The following is a 21,069-nucleotide window of genomic DNA, read 5'->3' on the forward strand; positions in this document are numbered from 1 at the left end:
ATTAATCACCAAGAATTGTTCTCTGGGGTCTGGACACAATCATTTCACCCCATATTTAAGAATGTTCTTGAGTTTTTATCTTCCAGAGACAAGGAAATAAAAATAATAGCCATTGCACAAACATTAACCCACACTGTCATTCCCCAGCTGTGTCATGAGCCATTTTTTCTGCTGCTGGAGTGTGAGATCCATTGCTGGGAGTTTCCTGGAACACACCAAATGTTTTTGAATACACCTGTCTCTGCATAGGTCTGTTCCAGAGCCGCTCTTCCTAAAAACCTGCCATACTGCAGGCACTGGGAGCTTGGAACAGGGATTTTCTATGATGGCTCAGTAGATCAAAGCAATCCAGCAGTTGCTGTTTTACCTTCTGAAGTGTAGGATCCTTGGAACGGCTGCCAGATGAAAAATTTATTTGTGTGTCCCAAAATAAGTTGTAGAAAGTTCCTCTAGGCTGCTTGAGTATTTTCTATGAATACAAGACAGCCTTTTAATAGTCCTAAAATAACTTGATTTTGTTGGCACCTTTGAAAAGTTCCAGATCTTCTGGACAAGCAACGCAAATGAGAAAAATTCATAAACTTTAGTGCAGATGTTAATTGTTTCCAAAGAAACCAGCACAGCTTTAGCAGCATAAAGCCAATCCAGGTTTGTATACTCAGGGAGAAAGAAATACCCTTCCTGGCTTAGTTTTGCCATCGATTTTGAGAGTGGAAAAAGTTTCTCCACTGACTCAGCAGGCCTGGAGAGGAATCAGTATCAGTTTCATGGGTTCATGAAATCTTTTTTCCGGTTACCTGGGTTATTTGGTGGTGAGTCACTTTATACTCTTCAGTGGGAACTGAGGAGGGTGTAAGAATGCCTGCTCTCCAATTTCCTATTCCACTGTGTTACCCAAACAGCTGGATCTCCCCTCAGGCTCTCGTGGGAAGGGCGAAGGTTATGAACCAAGCTGTTCACTGGGTCGTGGGCCCTCTCCAGACACATTCCAGCTGAGAGTGCTGGCATTTGAATGAGAGAAGGTCTTGACATCTTAATTCTGGACTAGCAGGTATCACTCCCCATGCAAATACAATTTCTTAGAGTGTGAGCAAGTAACATATGTCCAGCCCCCGCACTGCAGGAGCCCCAGGGAATGGGCAACTGAAGTCCAAAAGCCAAACATATTTCCTGATTAATTGGGCCCTTGAGGCTTTTGGGTGACATTAAAGAATCTGCCAGTCATTTTTCCCCCCTCTCACCTCTTCTTTTAGATAGTAAAGTAATAAAATAACATAAAATCTGATTTCAAGACATCATTGCAATGAGTCATTTCATTGCAGATGCTTTGTACCTTCTGTGAGACCTCATCCTGTAAGGGGCAGGGTGCACATCTTGGATGCTTACTTCAACTACAGAAAGAAAGAATATGAGCTCAGCTGCTCCTCTTCCAGCCAGGGGTACTGGCTCGGACAGCACTCACCATGTTGTGAAACTGATGGAATGAGAAGTTGCTTTTGGGATAAAAGTTTGGAATTAATAGGGCAGGCAGTTTCTAAAGACAGAAAATATCTGCAGATTTAAGGGTTTAGTAGATTATTAAAAGCATGTGATTCTAACTCTCTGTGGCTCATTTTGGGGAGAACAGCCTTGAGATACTCAGAGGCCATGAGATCACTGGAGAAGATATATTTTATCTCCTTTTCACATCAGGAAGGGACCTTCCACCTCAAGTTGGCATGGCTGTGTTGGTGAGAAAGAAATGGCCCCATTTCCAAGAATACAAGCAGCACCATGTTTTATCTTCTTCTCACATAACAGATCATTTTTTCTTGTGTAGCCTGCTCTAGGAGTGGCAGTGTAGACTGCCTAGGCAACAATTCAAAATTTCTGAAGAGTTCTATATTTTAATTTAAGCTTTCACTAGTAAGAGTGGCATGATTGGTCAGGACCATCATGTGTGAAGAATCTCGCCACCTCCAGCACAACTTCCCCAGAGAAATTGCCTGTGTGGGTTCAGCTGACCAGTAGGATATCAGCTACCAACTGCTTGGCCTTCCCCAGCCAAGATGACGAAGAAAACCCTAGCAACGTCCCAGCAAGAACCACGGATTTTTTCCTGTTGCCTTTGCCGTGGGATGCAGCATGTTTGTATGGTGTGTGTAAGGGGGAGTTCCCTGAAGAGGCATGCACAGACAAAGTGACAACCTCTTGGTACCCTTGTAGAATTCCACCCCGTTAAAGGGAACTGGAGAGGAGATATATGGCTATTAAAGTAAAACATAACTGCCTGTCAGGGAAAAGCGGTGACAACATGCACCGAAAGCTCCGCCATCTAATGCCTGTCAGCAGGAGCGGGTACTGTTGAACATTGCTCGTGTTCCTCGACAAATGTGCCGGAATTGGCAGAGACAGGGATGGAGTTGACACGGGCAGGTTCCGTCAGCTCGAATCCGGAGGTGAAGTGTGTGCATCCCAAAGCCGGTGCTGACAGCTGCATCCACACACAGGCATGTTTGGGAATCGGGAACCGCAGGAGGGCAAGGGAGGGACCAGTCAGAGCTGCACCTTCTCTCAAAGAGGCAAGTAGGGAAAGGAAGGGGGCAGGGAGAGAGAAGGAACAACAAAAAACAATGCCTATTATGTTTCATGTCAATGTTGCTGTCATTAGGTAGTCGGAAAGATTTCAAACAGATAAACTCCCCTTTGGTATGGCAGACTGCCTTGGCAGCCAATTTTAGGCCTTGATTTGATTGATAAACTCTTTGTGACAAGGAAGGATAAAAGAGGCCCCTAGTTTGGTACATATAAATAGGAAATTAGCTGGCAAAGTTGTCAAAGATAATTAACTCTCTGATTCTGTGTGTCTATTCAGGTTGACATACTGAAATTATTTAGAAATGCACATGTCAACGCTCTGACAGAATTTGGTGCTGATCAGATAAACAGTTTTTGAGATGCCTGATTGTAAAATGATGTAAGAGCTTAGCTGGTGGTTTTATCATTATGCATTCTCTTAGCAGCAGCAGGTATCAAACGGCAACACCATCCTTTTATGTGAGAGACTCAGAGATCGGGAGACAAAGTTAAGCGCTACTTCACAGCACTCAGCTCACTTGTTTTGTTCCTTGCCCCTAGGTTAAACAAAATACTAATAATGTGCTAAATTCCTCAGTGTTCATCTGCTTCCAATCTACAATGGGAAGTAACAAAGATAAGGGTCTATGAGATAAGAGGTCTGAAAGCCCAGGCATTTTGTTACTCCTTCAGAGGAGATAAACTCCTCGCTGCTATAATCCCAAACTCAAAGATTGACAAGGTTAGGAAAGTGCAACAGGAAAAAGCCAGTGGCTGAGTGTCTTTATAGCGGCTCCTATTAAAGCAATGACAGAGGACAGCAGATATATTTAGCGTTGCACAGTCAGCGTCTCAGCCACCGTCCCTTGTTTGCAGATGTCTGCAGGGGCTGGTGTAGCACTGAGTGTGGAGTGTACCTTCTGAATGGAATTTGATTTCCAAGTCCCACCAATGTCCTTGGAAAAGTTCAGCTTGATGTGTATGTACTATACAGAAGATGTGAAGGCTCCATAGTCCTCCAGAGCAACTTAACTTTGTTATCTTCTTGGGAGATTTTCTCCATCTGAAAGTGGTTTTCAGCCTCCAAAACCAGCTGCTCTTTGGAAGTGGGAAGGTGCAGGCACCTACCTCTGTCTTGAGCATGGTATCAATGGAACACAACTGGCCTTAGCTTTGCTTAAACCACCTGGAGCTGGGTTTGGCTGTACAGACTGGTATAGGAAGCACCAGTGCCCCAGTTCTGGGTGAATGCTGTGGCAGCATCGAGTCAACTCACCCTTCTACTCCCAGCTGGTTGGGATTTTTAAGCCTCTGGAGACTAAAAACACATTGGACACTGTCTGTCAAGCCTTGCAGCTTTGTCACATCTTGTAAGCTTTTCACCCCAGCTTTTCACCAACCAAACCCTAGACAGGAGACTTTGCTTGCATGCTCACCTTTCCAGAGTCATGTCCAGTGGGGGTTAGCTACAGAAGGGAATGGAAAGAAAATGAGTATAGAATAGATTGGCCGTTGCATTTATTTAAGGAGAGAAAGGGTACAATGGTACAAATCACAAGTCCACTAACAGGCATGTCACCTGCAGGGTCTCTGCCTGGTGTGTCAGCAGTGCAAATAGCTGCCTGCAACCTGCTTGAGCTGCTGCTGCTGCTCTTTGAAGTGCTGTCTGCTGCCTGCCTCCTGCCCTTTCTGTGCCTTTCCTACCATGGCTCCTGGGGCAATGTGAGCATGTGAAATGTCTCTGGCACACAGAGGCCAAGATCGGCATTCAAATCATGACTCCTGTGCCTCTCCACCAAATCTGCCTTATTATACTCAAGTCCTGGCTTTGATCATGCTGCTGCTGAGGAACTCCAGGATCTTGCAAAGACCTACCCCAAAAACATACCACATACTTAACCTCTCACAGGATTCACAAAGGGTAGGAACAGGTTCTCTGCAAGTCAGTACTGATGAATGCACTACTGTCCTCAGTGTCAAAATTATAATGGCACATGCATTATTCTTCCTGAGAGCCCTACAGTCCCTTTTTTATCATATTTTGCACTCATTTGTACAATGAACAATATCTTGCCTCCCATCACTTACATACCAAGAGTTTTTTTGTCTGTTTATAAATAGGGTCTCACTTGACATAACAAAATTCATGTTATTATTTCCTCATCCATAAGCATTTCTATAGTGCTTATTTCTGCATTTACATTCTGCAACTATCTTGTGGAAGTAGGCACCCCAGGGGCCAGAAATTTGGATTTAGCAGTAAGATCTTATTTTTCTCTTTTTTGCTATCCACCTTAACATGAGATTTTAAGAATTGTGGAGGTCTGTGGTGGTTAATAAGGGAATGGATGCAGGTACCTATTCAAAGTGCAGGGACAGGCAAGTGCTTCTTTGAAGATACCCTAAATAACAGATGCCTCTGCTTTATTATGTTCATCCTGTCTAATTCAGCCCTCCCAGCACATGGCAGTGGGGGGCTGTTCATAAAGAAACTGATATTCTCATGTATAATGCAGCATTATCTAACCTTCCTTATAGATCACTGCTTTAGGAGGAATTATCTTAGAGCTACGTGCCCCTGTGTTGTGTGGTATCTATCTTACAATAGGTTTGTAACTTATCACAATTGAAACCAAAGGAATAAACTGGAAGGAAATGCACTTTTCTCTTGAGTGGTTCTTGTTAGAGCTTAGTTGAAGTGTAGCATCTTACAGAGGCTCCGTTTATACACAATTTGATGATGAAGGCTTTGCTGCAGGCAACCTGGAAACATGAAATAGGGCTTTAATCATAACACTTCCACTTTTCTCCATTGGGAGCTGTAGGTGTGCAGTGCCTCGGAATAGAAGCCTGCTTTTATTTTGATGCCCAATGTGGATTTATGTGCCTGAGTTTAGGTATGCAGATGTGGAAACAATGTCCCTGTAAGCCAGAGCTACCCAAAAGACGGAGGTCTCACAGAAGGACACGGGGCTGTGGGTGGGTGACAAGCTCTGTGCCTCTGCAGCAAAGGCCAGCAGCGTCCTGGGCTGTGTGAGGAGGAGCATGGCCATCAGGCTGAGAGGGGATTCTTCCCTCTGCTCACTGCTGGTGAGGCACATCCAGGATCTGTGTCCAGACTTGGGCTCCCAGTACAGGGAAGGCTTGTTGGTACTGCAGCCCGTCCAGGGAAAGGCCACAGACATGGTTAAGAGGCACAAGAATCTAACACACAGGGAGAGGGAAAGAGAGCTGAGGCTGTCCCAGCTGCAGAAAAGAAAGCTGAAGGCATATTTTGCCAGCTTGTATCAATATCAGATGATGGAGAGTAAAGGAGGCAGAGCCACTCTTCTCAGTGCTGCACAAGTTGCAATACAGGAAATGCAGTTTAAATACGAGGTGTTTTTTCCAATATGAGGGTGATAAAAAACTGTAACGAGTTACCCCAGGGTGTGCATGGGGTCTCCATCATTGGAGGGTCTCAGAACAACACTGGACACACTCCAGAGCAACCTGCTGTAACTGACCCTGCTTGAACAGAGGGACTGGACTGTCTCCAAAGGTCCCTTCCATCCCCAACTCGTAGTATGGAATTGTCTTTTCCACAAAACCCAGACTTTCCTCTAAGGAGAAGAGCATAGATGGTTATGTCCCGGAGCGGGAGTAACTTCCTCATAACTTGTTGGCAGATGCTTGACACATCTGTTTGCTTTAGACTTCCACAGAAAAGACATTTCTGTTCCTGCATCACATGTGTCAAATTCAGCTTCTGGGGAAATGTACAGATGTTCGCACACAGAGAAGAAAATAACATGCCATGGGAGTATGTCATGGTTGTTGATATATCTTACACCGTATTAATGAGGAAAATATGTTTCCTTTAATTAAAACATTTCACCCGGGCTTCAGATATGTTGCGATTTTAACAGGCTTTTACTTGTGTGTGGTTAATAAACACGTTGGGTGTGTGTGAGCACAGTGATGCTCACATGCTGCTCTTTCCATCTAGCTCTAAGGATGGGCTCAGTGCTGATGGCGAGGTTGTTGTGGGGATGTTTTTAGAAAACTGCATGCCAATACTTCTGTTGCCTTTCATCTGCTATATCTTTGTGTGATTTTGCTCGGGAAAATAGTTAGAATACTTCTGGAACAGTCTGAGACTTCTGAGGAGTTAAAAGTGGCAGATATCTGAGGAACAGGGAGAGTGCTATGTGTGCCATGAGAGTTGGGGAAGCTTTAGGTATTTGGTGAAATAAATAGGGTGAGAAAGGGGTCTCTCACTCATCTTCAATTCATTGCTCTTGTGGAGCTTAAAAAGCAGTAGCTATTCTGTTTTATTTCCATATGTTGGCCATATGATTGTGCCGTCTGTGCATATTCTTTTTCCATTTCCCTGCACTTGATTTCTAGACAGAATTATGTATATTTCAAAGGTGCAGTAAATTTCGCTGTTAGTGGGTTTGGGAGCTTGAATCTCCTCTAACGAAGTGTATTATCTTTTTTTTTTTTTTTTTTTTTTTTTGCCTATTGCCAGATCTGATTTCTTCTCCTGTACTCACAAGTTTTCGTTTTACATCAAATAGGACAAAATGCAAGGCCTTGAATGCTATGAGCGGGCAGTCTGTGATTGTTCTGCTTCTGCAGTCACATTGTCATTTGGGGATATTTCAGCCTCCTGATCTGCATATGGGGCCAAAAGAGTTCCAGCTGTGAATAATTCAGTCTCCTGCCAGTATTATTGCGGAGCCTGCTACCTAGAAAACTCAGGGTGCCCTTGTAATATCTGACTTTTGTCTGTGCCAGAAGTCTTATACAAGTCTAGGGAAGGTGGTGTCCTGTTCTGAGCTCGCTGAGGTATTATAGATAAATCCTATTCTTCCAAAAAGACAAATATTTAGGCTTTTCAGGTGATACACCTTAGTAACTGTTGGCATGTATATTTCCCTAAAAATCTGGAGTTCTGTTACACAGAGGGAAGAAAAAATCTCAGTGTTCAGGGCCCACATCTGCTCCACAGCTGCAACATCAGCTTTATCACCAGCTTTCATGATGCAGGGTAAAATATGGCAAATATTGTCTTCCTGAGCAATTAATGAAAGGCCTTGAGAATATCTCAGCAGGAATGTAGGAATGGAAAAAGGGAACAACTATGGAAATTTTTTTACAGAAGTAGGAAAAAATGAGCCTTAGTAGCAAAAATAAGAATAGAAAATAGATTTTCCAAAGTTCTTTTAGAAAACAATTGCAAAATCAGTGGATAAAAGTCAATTTGCTGGATTTACTGATGATTTTAGTAACGCGTTTGATGTGGTTTCTCATGACATTCTTGCTTGCAAAACAAGTTTACACATTGGTTAGGGTATAAACATTGTGTTGCAAGGACTGCAAACTGGTTGAAGGATAATTATTAACAGCAACATGTGGTGTTCTGGGGAGGTGTTTAGCAGAGGTTGGCAGCAAGATGGGATTTATGTTGATTCTCAGCTACTGGTAATGACCCAAAAGCAGGCTGTGCTAACAATATCTTTAGATGGCAGTCACTTGGGAGATGGAGAGGACGGTGGAGCTGGCCAGGTGTGTCCAAAAAGAGCTACAGAGGATGGGCACATGGACAGGAAACAGTCCACTGATGTGCAATATGGAAAATGTGAAGCCAATACATGAGGAAAACCTCATTGTGAGGGAGAAATTGAGAAGAATTACTGACCCGAGGTGATAAATGACAGAAAATGAAATAAAAATTTGTGGTACAATGACACGGTAACAAGAACGTCCCAAATAGGATGGGCAGGAGACAGGAATTTTTAGTCAGAATGTTGACCTCTCTCAAGACTGGGAGCCTCAGATGAGGCTGGGTGAGAATTCAGAGAAAATCTCCAAGTTTACGTGTCCGTGTGTGGATGTGTTTATGTGCACCCAAGTGACAGTGGCTCAGTTTCTGGGAACTGCTGAAACTGAGGGTGTGAGGATACGACTGTGAGTAGGAATGTGAGAGGCATAAACACCATGGTGTTAGAAAAAAGACAATACAGGGTTTTATTGGGGGATTGCTAAGAATAATACCGATGAAACTATCAACTGGAAAATTGAGGCAGGATATTGATGAAAACATCCTGAATGAATGAGCTCATTTAGGCTGGAACATTCTCCTTTGGGTCTTTTAAATCCAGTTCGGGTACCACACTCAGTGAGTGCTGTGGGGATGCAGATCTCCCTTGGTCCAGGAGGGTAGGTGAGTTGAGCTGTTTTTTAGGACATAGGAGCTTCTCAAATTTGCAAGATACTGCATTTCCTGGGTTTTATTATTGGAAGTTTTCCACATTGGAAGTTTTTCCAAACCTCGCATCAACCACGGATGAAAAGTCAAAATTGTTCTCACTGTTTGGCCTGAACGGGTCACCTGGGGCCTGGCTGGGTTATGTGCTTATGGACATTTGAGCACCTGCACCTTCAGAGGTTTGTGCCAGGGGTGAGTGGTACCGAGTGCGCAGGGCAGTGTGTCCCTTCTGCACGTGGCTCTGCACACTCAGGGGCCTCCACCATCGCTGCTGTGTGGAGCCTCAGTCTGTGCAGACAAGGCTGAGGGGGTGTGGACAGACAGATTAATGTGAATTTGTGCGGTTCGTTGGTTGTGCAGAGCTTGAACAATCAAATCCCTTCAGTTCACTCTGCTAACTGGATTGCTTATGACAAAATCACAGCTTTTTCTCCAGCCCTTTTTAATCTCCATTTTGAAAAAAATTGGAAATGACATGGTAAAGTAAGACCAATTAACATTAACAATTGCAGTTTATTTGCTTCCACTGTTTTATAGCATGCAGTCTGGTAGAGCAACGTGCTTTGCTGTTTTGGAGACATCAAAATAAATAAGTAAATAAATACATAACCCTGTGGGCTTACAGATTGAATCAAAGAGCAGGAGATTATTCCTGGCACTCAGAAAAAAAAATTGTTGTCTTTGAAAACACCAGACATTGACAGTTTTGCATCAGGACAAAAATTAGGGTGAGGTGGAATCTCGCCATTCGCATTGTGCCAATTCAGCAGATGTTTGAGACAATTCTGGAAGGTAAAAAGAAATGAATAGAGACTAGAAACTAAAACCAACCCCAGATCCCTTGAGACAAAGGTTACTATGCCTTCACCAACCAAGTGTCCTTCACATGTAGTGAGATAGGGTTATCTAAGCATTTATATTTGTATTTTAGCACTGCGTAGCACTTTTATAAAGAAGAGATGCCAAAGCTTATAACAAAGAGGGTATGTGTCATTATCTCAATTTTACAGGTAAGGAAACAGAAGCACACAAAGGTGCTAAGACTTGCTGGCAAAGCACTCAGTAAACCACAGCAGAGCCAAGCACCTGACAGATGATCCAGTGTGTTTGCCTTTGGGCCGTGTCATCTGTCATCTTAATGGTACAAACATTTTGGATTTAGTCACACTGGAAAAGCAGAGGACTTAGAAAGAAAGAAAAAAAACCCAAACAAACAAACAAAAAAAAAACCAACCAAAACCAACCACTCCAGAAATTTGCCAACGAAAATCAAAATATCCAGTTTAAAAACTTCTAAGAAATAAATGTCATGTTATTGTTCTCTGTTAGGGAAATGCTCTCAATTAGAGCATTATAAATGTGAAGCAATGCCCACCCTCATTCCACAAATTAAAACCAGCTACGCTTGAGAGAAGCTCCTAAGAAGAGTTACTCAGTAAAAATTCCAGTAATTATTCTAACATCTCGTATTCTATTACCAAAACAAAATAACGAAAGCTTGGAGACTGACTGACTTCTATCATAAACATTAACGTGCTGTGCTTGGACCTCTGGAGATCTGTCAAAAACCAAAATGTTTTGTTTCCACATAGGTTTTTGCTAATGGATTTTCCATGCATCCCTTGTTTCAGTTTCTCTTACCATGTGTGGGACTCAAACTCATTGCTGCTCTGGGCAGTATCAGTTCCTGCTACCACCTTAAAAACATCAAGGGGGCTGATTGCAAGTTACATTTTTTTATTATGCTCTGTGTATTTTTAGAGGAGAAAGGAGCACTGTTTGCAACCAATTTAACTTAGTGTTGTGAGTGAAAAATATATCAGCCAGGGGAAAGAGCAAGTTTATCCTTCAATCTCTTACAATGTGTTTTAAGTGTGCTCCTAGTAGCAAATTTAATATTCTATTTTAATTGTATTTAACGCTTTGATCCCCAAGCCTTGAAGAGTACTCCACTGCACAGGTTTCTGTTCAGTCAGTGAGGGGCAGGTAAAAACAAAACAAAAAAAGGAAAAAAAATGCAATCACTGCCCAGGGAGCTTTGACTCTTAAAAGCATTTCTTTGCTGGAGAGCTCACAGGCAGAGCCATCTGAAGATGGAATCATTCTTAAAAGAAGGAGAGATCGTATTGCTCCACCCTTGCCTCCTTTCCAGCCTTGCTAATTCTATTGAAATTTCCTCTGGTTCTCACTGAGGCCATTCTTTGCCATCTTCAGCACACTGTGTTATGTTAAAGTTTCAAAGAGCTTTAGGAACATGTTTTAAAAGATTTCTTTATTATTTGTTCTATTTGTATTTAATGTTTGCTTACCTCTAACCAATAAAAAGCATGGAACAGCAATATAATGAATAATAATATATTGAGATTTAAAAAAAAAAAAAAATTGGCTCTTTTCACATAATAGTATTCCCCTAACATTTTCCAGATTTTCTTTACAACCATGTGGACTAGAAATTCCAATTTAAGTAAAAGACAACACAAAAATCACTTAAGCTTGGGTTCTTGGGCAGTCTCTTGATTTAAGGAATACCTTAAAAAACATCAGCTGTTGCAAGGTTCTGTAAAAGAGGTTGCAACAGAGTGGGGACAGTGGCTCACCTGGTCCCAGTGTTGCTGCTCTCCTGAAGTGGGTAGAACTAGGACTGTGCACCAGCTGCCTTGTCTGTCATGATATATTTTAACTTGCAATTGTGTGGGTTGTTTTTTTTTGTTTGTTTGTTTGCTTGTATTTTTAAGGGAAATGCTTGAAGTGTGGCTTTCTATTTCTCACTGAAACTGGACAGGGAGTCTCTTTGGCTCTGTATCTCTTACACAGAAGTCAGCCTCTGAATCTTTTAAGAAGTATTTTAAAAACAGCACACAGATGAGTGCAATGAAATAAGAAACAAATGCAAATGAGACCCTATGAATGTTGCATGATGAAGTGCTTGTGCACAAGATGCAGTTAGAATTATGTGTATTAGAGTAACGTGTCACCCTTCTAGAAAGGTGAGGACTGCTGAGAGCCATCCTTGATTCCACAGTGGGGCTTTAGGGCAATCCACAAGATTGGAGAATTGAGCTGGTGGTCTGGGAGCCCATGTGCAGATAAGAAAATATCTCACCTGTAACTGAGCCAGATTTTACACTGACCACACTGTGTAACAGAGTCCCCACATCAAGGAGGGCTTCCATGAGAGATAAAAGCACAAACTCTGCACTTAGTGCTCCCCAGACCTCTCTGTATGGTTGAATCAACCTCTCACTCCCCAAGGCTGCTTCCAAATACAAATAAAACCTCCCCTAAGCATGAAATGTGCTGGCGCAGGAAGGTGTTTTGGTAAAAGTGTCAGGTGGAAGAGGCATGAGTTCCCAGTTACTGTTTGATAAAGGTATAAACCTTACTTTATCTTTTCTTTTTTCCATTTGGGTTCTGACTGTTTACTTTAGCTCTTATTACTTGGTATAGTTTCATTACTGTTGTTTGCTCAGAATCTCTGTTTTTGCCAGCAATACAATGTGCTCTGCTTTAGAATACCCAATGTATTTGCAGTATACAGAATGCTGTATATTATTGAAAAATTACACAGCCCTCTGTTTTTGTGTGAAGTCTTTAGCCTGAGATTTTCACTGCCTCAAGTGGAGAATAATTCCAACATAAGCCTTAGTTAGTTAATGCCACATAATCAAATATCATAGGTATTTTTATAGTATATGCAGGGTAGATTTTGCCAATCGTATTTTTGTTTGGATTTTCCTTACCCTGTGAAAAACCTCATTACAAGAATTAAAGCTCCTACTGGCACATGTGCTAATCTATGTAAACAGGAATGCAAGAACACGGCCTTTGCTACTGATACTTTTGCATATTTTTACTGGTGTAGAAGGTGGTCTTATTCTGTGAACACTGCACCCGTTCCAAGAGAATTGTAGGTGGTACCAGTAATTTGAATCTATTCCTGAATATTATTACTTTGCTGAAGTGCAAAATATTTCCAGTATTTGTTTGTCACCATTGTCAGTAGCTATGCACCTGGCTTCTGGTGCTCCAAGAGGAAAGCTGCTCTACCTCTTTCTTTTACTCCCCCCCCCATTTTTTTTTGTTTGTTTGTTTATATTTTTTGCTATTTTTAATGCCTTTCTGCAATAACAAACAATGAGTGAGCCTCTCCTCAGCCATCCAAGCACAGCGCTGTTGCACCCCTCTCGCTGCTGCCTGGCGATGTGAAAAGAACAAAAGCCAATAAGCAGTGATGACAACCATGTAATCCAGTGTTTCTCAGCTCTCTATCTCGGGGAAAAAGCTGCCTTCCAGTGCCACTCCAGCATAGGTGAATGTCTGCTCCTGTCTGAGACTCAGCAGGAGGCAGAGATGCTGCCAGGGTGACTCTTTCACTCTGCTCTCTACCTGCAGTTGTGCTCAGGCCCTGCAGTGTGCTGATATGCTGAAGAGTGTTCGTATCCACATCAGAATAACAGTCCTTTTCCTAATGTCATTCCCCAGTCAGAGGGCAAAGAGAAGCACCAGGATTGCTTTGTGGAGAGAACATGCAAGGCAGATGTGTTACTTAGTGTGGCAAAGGTTTTTCCCAGTTGTCTTGTGGTCATTTACTCTTCAGAGCACAAGCCTGCCAAGCACTTGTTCTCAGTCAAATCTCAGATTTAGGAGGAACAGGTGTAAAAGGGAGTAAGAGAATGGACTAGGGTTTAATGTAGAGACTTTCTTGTTTATTTGGAGGGCATGAATTACTTCATGTATTTCTTCCCAAAATACTTAATTTCTCAGGACAGCTGACTGCTTAAGTGTTGAGTTTATCAAGGGATGCTGTGTCGAGATGAAACAGAGATCAGACAAGTTCCTATCCAGCCCATGCTGCTCAACTGGATTTCAAATGCCAGATTTCAATGGGATTTCAAATTTTCGAAAAAGGGATGTTGGTATCCTTTTTGGCCAGCCCCAAAGCACTTTTCCTCTTTAGAAGTGAAGCCACATGACCCGAGAACAGCATGGCTCTGCACCACTGTAGCAGCAAGATGACGTGCAAGCGTATCTGAAGGGTGGTACCAAGAGATCTTTGGTTCTTTGTACAAGCAGCGCTGAGGTTGCTGCATTCCCATCAGATAAGAACAAGGTGACTATTCTGAAAATGGTTTTCTTTAGGGTAGAGCTAGCTCTTAATCTGCTGTTGCAAAGGTACTGCCCATGACTGTCCCCAAATGTGTTTCTTGCTTTCACTTAGAGCAATAAAGTTGATTCAAATGGAGAAAATAAGGGGAAGGTTTCATAACCAGAGTGTCTCCATTGTTTTTGTTTCCCCCCAGAGACTGAAGTTACAGGCTTCCTGCTGCAGAAAACCAGCAGCAGCAGTTCTGATTTTCTTGGGAGACACTTCAGATTTCCACTTATTTCAGTGCCTCTACTACTGGTGGAGTGTTTCATTGCATGTCATTCTCTGCAGCCATCCCAGAGAATGCCTTTCTTTGCATTAATCTTTCTTATTTTTTCCAAATTTCTTTTGCTCTCATTATCAGCACAGACCTTGAAGTGCAGCCTCAGCCAACATCTCAAAATGACCTAAATAGAGGTGTAGGCACCTGGTCTTTGAAAGAATGATGCTGTTTCCTCCAGTAGGTCTAATTATAATTGCTAATGCATTGATCCATAGGAAAAAGGGTCCCATACAGTAACTGTAAGGTCAAAGCTGTTGAAGGGAGTAGTTTTGAGAGAAGGATGTGCCACCTTAGATCAAGACTCGGAGCACAGAGAGGTCTCAAGCTCCTCTCTGTTCTTTGAGTTTCTGAACTGCTGTTAGGTCTAACAGTTCTCCTTTGTATCAGGCTATAAATACAGCTGTGTCTACTGGATTTTGCCCAAGGGCTCGAACATCATGGTTTGCTAAATTTTAATCATGCTTGTGTTTGCGTTTGAGTGGAGTTCACATGTCCTGTAGAGCCCTTAATCCTCAATTTGCCATCCCAGGCAAAATGCCCAGTCTCAGCTGAGGCCTTCCTAACAAACTGCTCTGACTCCATTGACTCTTTGCTGTGTCCTCTAATGCATTTATGGATCTGGTGGGAGCTGTGCTACAGATCTGCACTCCTTAGACCAGCAATACGAGCTGTTGCTGATACCCTTCGTTAAGAAATATCATACAAGCATTCTGTCAAGCAATTGAAATCCATCCATCTGTCCTGGTGATAAAAATTAAAAAAAGGAAGTATCTCTGTATCAGTGTGCAGGCACATTGACAGCTGGAAAATATCTTAGCAAAACTGCATGGAAACCCTGGGCTTTGCTCTAAGAGGTTTGAAGAGCACGTTGTAATTACTGCTTGATTCCTCTGTGTATAGTGTTGCAAGGTTACTCCCTCTTTTAAAAACCAAATTAACTGTGTACTTTGCATCCAATTTCTGCGTGCAATTGCCATGATTACGTGTGCAGTTCGCATAACTGCACATAGAAACTGTCAGAGTTGTCCATTCGGATATGTGAAGTGGAAAGGCTGTTGTCTTTTGCATGCATTGGTTTGGCAGCTGATTTGCAAATCTGTCCCTACTAGTGGTCTGCTTTCCAGAGCAAAGTACTTGTTTCAATTTAAATAAGTGGCATCTCTCAGTCATTCCTTAAAATTGACAATTATAGACTGGGGTGCGTTTGTTTGACAAAGACAGATCTCCTAGAACAAGTTGTTCAGAGGAATTTCATTTATTGTTCCTTTCCCCCCCTCTTTGATGTATGGTAGTACAAGGGAATCGATGACATGGCTTTTCAGGAAAGAAAGACTTCTAAAATATTCTACAGGCAGCACTTTATTCCTGTGTAGTTCTAGCCACAAAACACTTGAAATATTGCAGATACGGATTTTAAGATTTGTATGTGCTAAGAGCAGTACGTTGAAACTCCCTCCACAATGTGTTTTCAAGTTAAAAGAGTGCTCTGATGAAAATACGTTATATGAAAATACAAAAATTTATGATATGCACAAGCCCTGGACCTGTCTCTGAAAACAGCAGTTGTGAGGACTATCACTTTTGAATCTGTTGAAGAATCAAACCAAACCAACCAACAATATTTTATAGTTTCCATTCAGTTTTGCCTTTATATTATAACTTAACAGCTTCAGGCCGCAGCAGAAATTGAAACCCCTCAAAATATGAAATATGAGTAAGAAGAGAGAGCTTTCACCTCGATGACATCTGAAACACACATGTGAGGGGGATCTGTGCCTCAGAGAGAGACAGCAACTTCACCAACATCATGCACCAAGGACATTGTACAAAGTCAACAGGAGATCAGGTCTTCTGGCTTAGTCTTTTGCTCTTAACACTGGGCCAATACAATAATGTATTTTTTCCCACTTGTTATTGCATATTTACTTTTATATTGCTCTCTCTCTCTTCTCCAGGTTTTTCTGAAAACTTTGGAAACTACTGATTTTTTCTTGAGTTCCCTAGGAAATCTTCTCACATCCATTTAAATACCAGCACCTTTCATGCTCACATCCTTTGGCCTATGCAAGCCCTCTTCATCTAAATCTTTGTCTAAATTTCTAGAGGGGGAAATGCTATTCATGTTTATGTCCTTGGGTTTTCTTTCTCTTGGAAAAGCGGACCAAATTCTTCTGTTTTCCTTTATTTTAAGCCAGATTTGGATACTTCTGAAGCTTCAGAGCTTGGGAATATGGGTAGTGAAGTTCGAGGGGACGGAATTTGAATTCCTTTGTGGAGGTAGCCTCAGATAAGGGTCCATCACTGACTGTGCTACAAAACTGCAGAATTACCCTATATCTGCTGATGCTGCTTAAGCAGCACTGGAAAAAAAAATTGTATCTGTTGGAATAGTGTATCTGGAAGGAATTATTTTGGGTCCTTTGAGTCATTGCCCAGTTGGGCAGTCAGGGAAGACCTCACTGCTGTTATTGCTACTTGAAAGGAGGTTGTAGTGAGATGGGGCTCATTCTTTTCTGCCGTGTCTCAGATGAAAGCATGAAAAAGAAATGGCCTTAATTTGGACCAGAGGAGGTTCAGTTTAGATGCTAAAAAAACCCCAAAACTGAAAGAGCAGTTAGGCATTGGAATAAGTGAGCTGTTGGAGTTGCCATCTATGGAAGTGTTCAAGAGGTGTCTGGATATGGCACTTGGGGTTGTGATTTAGGGATGATTACTGTGGTGCTGAATTGATGATCTTGAAGGTCTTTTCCAGCCTTGTTGATTCTGTGCTACACCAAAATTTTCACACAATCATCTCTAATATATCATTTTCCTCAGAACTGAGGACGTGAGAGGTCAGCATGGGAATTGCTCCTCAGAGACCTCCTTGCTTTGCTGTGAGACCCTGCTGATTTGCAAGTCCATTGGACATTCAAATGGACCTGGTGATATTGCTTTTATGCCAATCTTTTAATTCTTCTTTCCCAAAGACAGGGATTCAGAGTGCCATGACCAAGCAGAGCCTTGCCGGTCATGCAATGAAGCCCAAAAGCTGTGTTTCACCTCCTTCATTCAGCACAGCTACCACAGGTCATCCACTTGCAAAAAGGGACTGTTGAGGAAAGACAAAAATGAGCTCATGGTAATGCCATGTCTCAGAAATTACTGTATGACTATTTTCTTGGTTGCTAAAACAAGGCGCAAAGCCTCCGAAGAAAATATTTATTAAGCCACAGATGGCAAAGCTGAGCCTCTGATTTCCCTAAATCCTTAAGAGGATTGTGCTACAGCTTATAGGAGCATCTTAGTGGCTGGATGCTCAGCTTCTTATTAGATATGTCATCCATCTATACACCCACAGTGACTTGGGGAGAGACAGTGTTTGCATTCCAGCTTTGCTAATTGCACACCTCAAATTAGGGTAACAGATAACTACTTTTTCTTTGGTTTTTTGTGTATGATGCTGAGCTTCTGAGTACAATGCAGCAATCCCATTTTGTATGTCTGATTTTAGATATGCTGTATCTATCTTCTTGATTTTAGTTAAAAAATTGGGAGAAAGCTGTAAGAGAAAGGTGAATGATCAGGGTAATCAAACCTTTGTTTTGAACAAAGCATAGAAAAGCACAGGATCATACCAGATAAGTACAGAAAAATAAAGGAAAAGATGTAATTACTTTTATTGATATGTCTTTTTTTTCAAGATGCTGTTTTACTTGCACTCCTTTGTTGTTCCCTATATTCTCTGAAATGCCTGTCTCTTGTTCTGCTGCTCTTACTCATCTTTATTTCTTCATATTTTACACTTGAAGAGAGATGAGAACTGAAAATGTGTTTGGAAGAGATCACAGACACAAGACTTGTCCAATCTTGGCACAGGCTATTTACAATTCCTGTCTCAGTTGTCTTCATTACACTGTCTTACACACAGTCGTCTTGGTAATGGTGGTCCCTCAGCAAAATGTGCTCAGTCCAGACAGTTGACAGTGCACCATAATTTTGTTGGAAGTTCCCTCATTCAGATCATGACTTTTCTAGAAAATCCAGAGCAGCTTTTCTAGTAAAGAATGTGAGGAGATGACAATAAATGTGATTTTTTAAGGAAAAAGCTAGGGTGACAGATTTTCCCAATTGTCCATTTTTAGATGTGACTAACTTGCACATTTCCTGAATGAAAGAAAACATGAGCCAGTTTGAATACATGAGGGTGCAGGAGAGATGTACAGCAGTCTTGTGATGGATGACGTTTCTCAGGTTAGTTCTCAGTGCTGCTCTTGTTTACCACACATTTCTTTATTATTGAGAGAGAGTTTTTGAGCTGAGTGCTGCATGGAAAAGGGCTTGGAAGTTTGGCCATATTGGCCTTCTTGCCTTATTTAGTTTCTGCAGCTTAAGGGAAATGAAACTTTGTATATTGCTTGACAAGATTAATTGGATTTTAGGAAAGTAACAGTTGAGTTTACATTAATGTTATCTTCCTGTCAAATTAATAGATTCCAAAGTGCTGCAAGCACCCAGATCCAAGGAAGAAAGTCACTTTATGCACTAGATTTTGACAAGTTGTAGTTAATTTTTGAACTTTACTTTTTGCAACAGATTCTCAGAAGAATTTTGTGATATTCACTGAAAATTACAAGCAGCACATTATAGTGGCTGTGCTCTTGTCTCTTCTGTATTCTGGGGAAATCAAAGAACTAAACCAATGCAAAGATTTAGCACAGTATGGTTGTTCTGATCCAGAAGAAACCTGAGGACAGTCCAGCATGGATGCAAGGTGAATGGTTAGGAAAAGAAGGTCTTGGGTGGAATTGAGGAGTGAGGAAAATGAGCAGTGTAAATGTAACTGGAGAAATGAGTACATTCAGTTTTCAATTGTCATGATAATTAATCAAACAGTACCAGAGACTGTGAAATGCAATTATAAATATCTGAAATAAAGTCAGCTAGGATAAAAAACGAGATTTGCTCTAAAGTCTATGGAACTGTGGTTTTTCCACTCCATAATGGAGACACACCTACCAAATTTGTAACTGACAGAGGAAACATTGGTTCATAGAACAAATAATAGTTTTTCCTTACTGACTTACCAGGCTTCCTAATTCATGCAAAACACAATAATACAAAGGGAAGGTTTTTGTGTGTTGACTTAAAGAATACAAAATTTTCTTTTTAATTTCAGAAAAGTGGTCCAACTGTCCAGCCTCAGGTGTCAGCTGAAATGCATTGACTGTCAGGAAAAAAAAAAAAAAAAAAAAAAAAGTTGTGGTTTCTGGTTAGCTCTGAACAAGCCATCAAGGATGAATGAATTGTTCCTTAATAGCATGACAGGTTATGTCATGAGCAAACGCCCTGTGCAGGACAGAGATCATGTCTGATACAAGAGAACCGTGCAATTACCTCAGGGTCCTCTGCTCCGGCCTGGGCCACTTGTCCAGCTGAAGGGCAGGGCTAGCAAAGTTGTGGAATTTAAAGGCTGACTTGCATAAGGCTGGATTCTGATTGCAAACCTGTCCTGTTGGATAATTTGCACTGTGGAAAAACCTGTGAATATTTATTGGTGATTGCAGTGTTCTGGAATCTGTGGGAGGATTCCTAGATTAGCTGCTTTTCAGTCTAATTCCATTTTTTGTCAGGTAGTTTAGGGAGACTTTGTTCCAGGAGAGTCAGGTGAAGCTGAAGAGCACACAGGGAAGGTTTTGTGCTTGGCAAAGGTGTCTTTGAGATTTGCTCAAGACTCTCCTCCCTAATTAAATGGGTGTCTTCCCTTGACTTTGATCTTATGAGTCATTCATCTAGACACTACTTAAATTCTGCAAGACATCCCCGAATAAGTCTCTCAATTTATTTATATCTGTAAGATGATTTAACACTAAGTTAATGATTTAGGGACCTATCTGATTCCCAGGAAAGCCAGTCAGAGAGTCTCACTTGTCCCCATCTAACCAACTGGGTATAATACCTACTTACATTTAAATACCGTTTACATTTCCACAAAAGAATTTATATTGCTTTCTAATACCTTGGATGCAGAGCTTTTTATAGATTACTACCCCGTAAATCGTTAATCCTTACTTTTTAAGTTATCTTTCATTAGAAATGGAACAAAAAACAAAGCTACGAGTACAGACCTAAACCCTTCACATTTTGAGAAGTTTCAGATTCAGGTACATTGAACATAAACTTCATTCTGTGGCTTTGGATTTAGACTAAACAGAAAATAAACCTATTTTCAGGTTACAATTTGAACATATGGCAAATTCTTTGGCCTGATGGGTTTGTGACACTGGGAGAAGGTAGAAATCAGAAAAGGTAATTTCCTTGCTCTCTACTGAAAAGCAGTAAAATTGATTTGTTCCTGATATTTTAGGGAGATTTGTTTCTGGAGACAGCAGGGAAAAGCTAATTCAGCCAGAAAGCCTTCCTGGTTTTCCAGGACAAAGCTGTCTGTTTTTCTGTTACATTGCCATTGCCTTCAGCAGATGGGGGATCAGTAGCCCAGGAGCATAGGACCCGCTAAGAAATTCTCTCTTAGACTTTAGGAATCTAACACATGGAAGATCCACTCTGGACTTGGGAGCTACTGGTTTGTACAATCTCTGGTGGCACAAGCCTGCCTCACGAGGGGATCTGGGAAGACTGAATTTGGGAAATTTGGCAGCTGAGCAGCAGCACTCTTTGGCTGTTGGTGTCCCTGAGGTGTCCATCTCCTCAGGAGCTGCCTGGCAGGAGGGTGCTGAGCTGGGCTGGTGAGAGCAGGGCTCTGGATGAGCACTCAGGACAGCAGAGATAAATAAATAGTGCAAGGGCGTGCGGGGGAATGTCTCGCTCCCACCAAGGACAGCACGGAGC

At 41.7% G+C, this 21,069-nt stretch overlaps 1 long non-coding RNA gene across 1 annotated transcript in view; it reads left to right on the forward strand.

Annotated features, from left to right (window-relative positions):
- The window catches only part of LOC120757741 (uncharacterized), a 145,698-nt gene that overhangs the window by 115,649 nt on the left and 8,980 nt on the right, over positions 1-21,069 (forward strand). The gene's annotated exons all lie outside the window — the stretch shown is intronic.

The sequence above is a fragment of the Hirundo rustica genome, chromosome 11 (genome assembly GCF_015227805.2).
Source record: "Hirundo rustica isolate bHirRus1 chromosome 11, bHirRus1.pri.v3, whole genome shotgun sequence".
In the NCBI taxonomy this organism is placed as follows: Eukaryota; Metazoa; Chordata; class Aves; order Passeriformes; family Hirundinidae; genus Hirundo; species Hirundo rustica.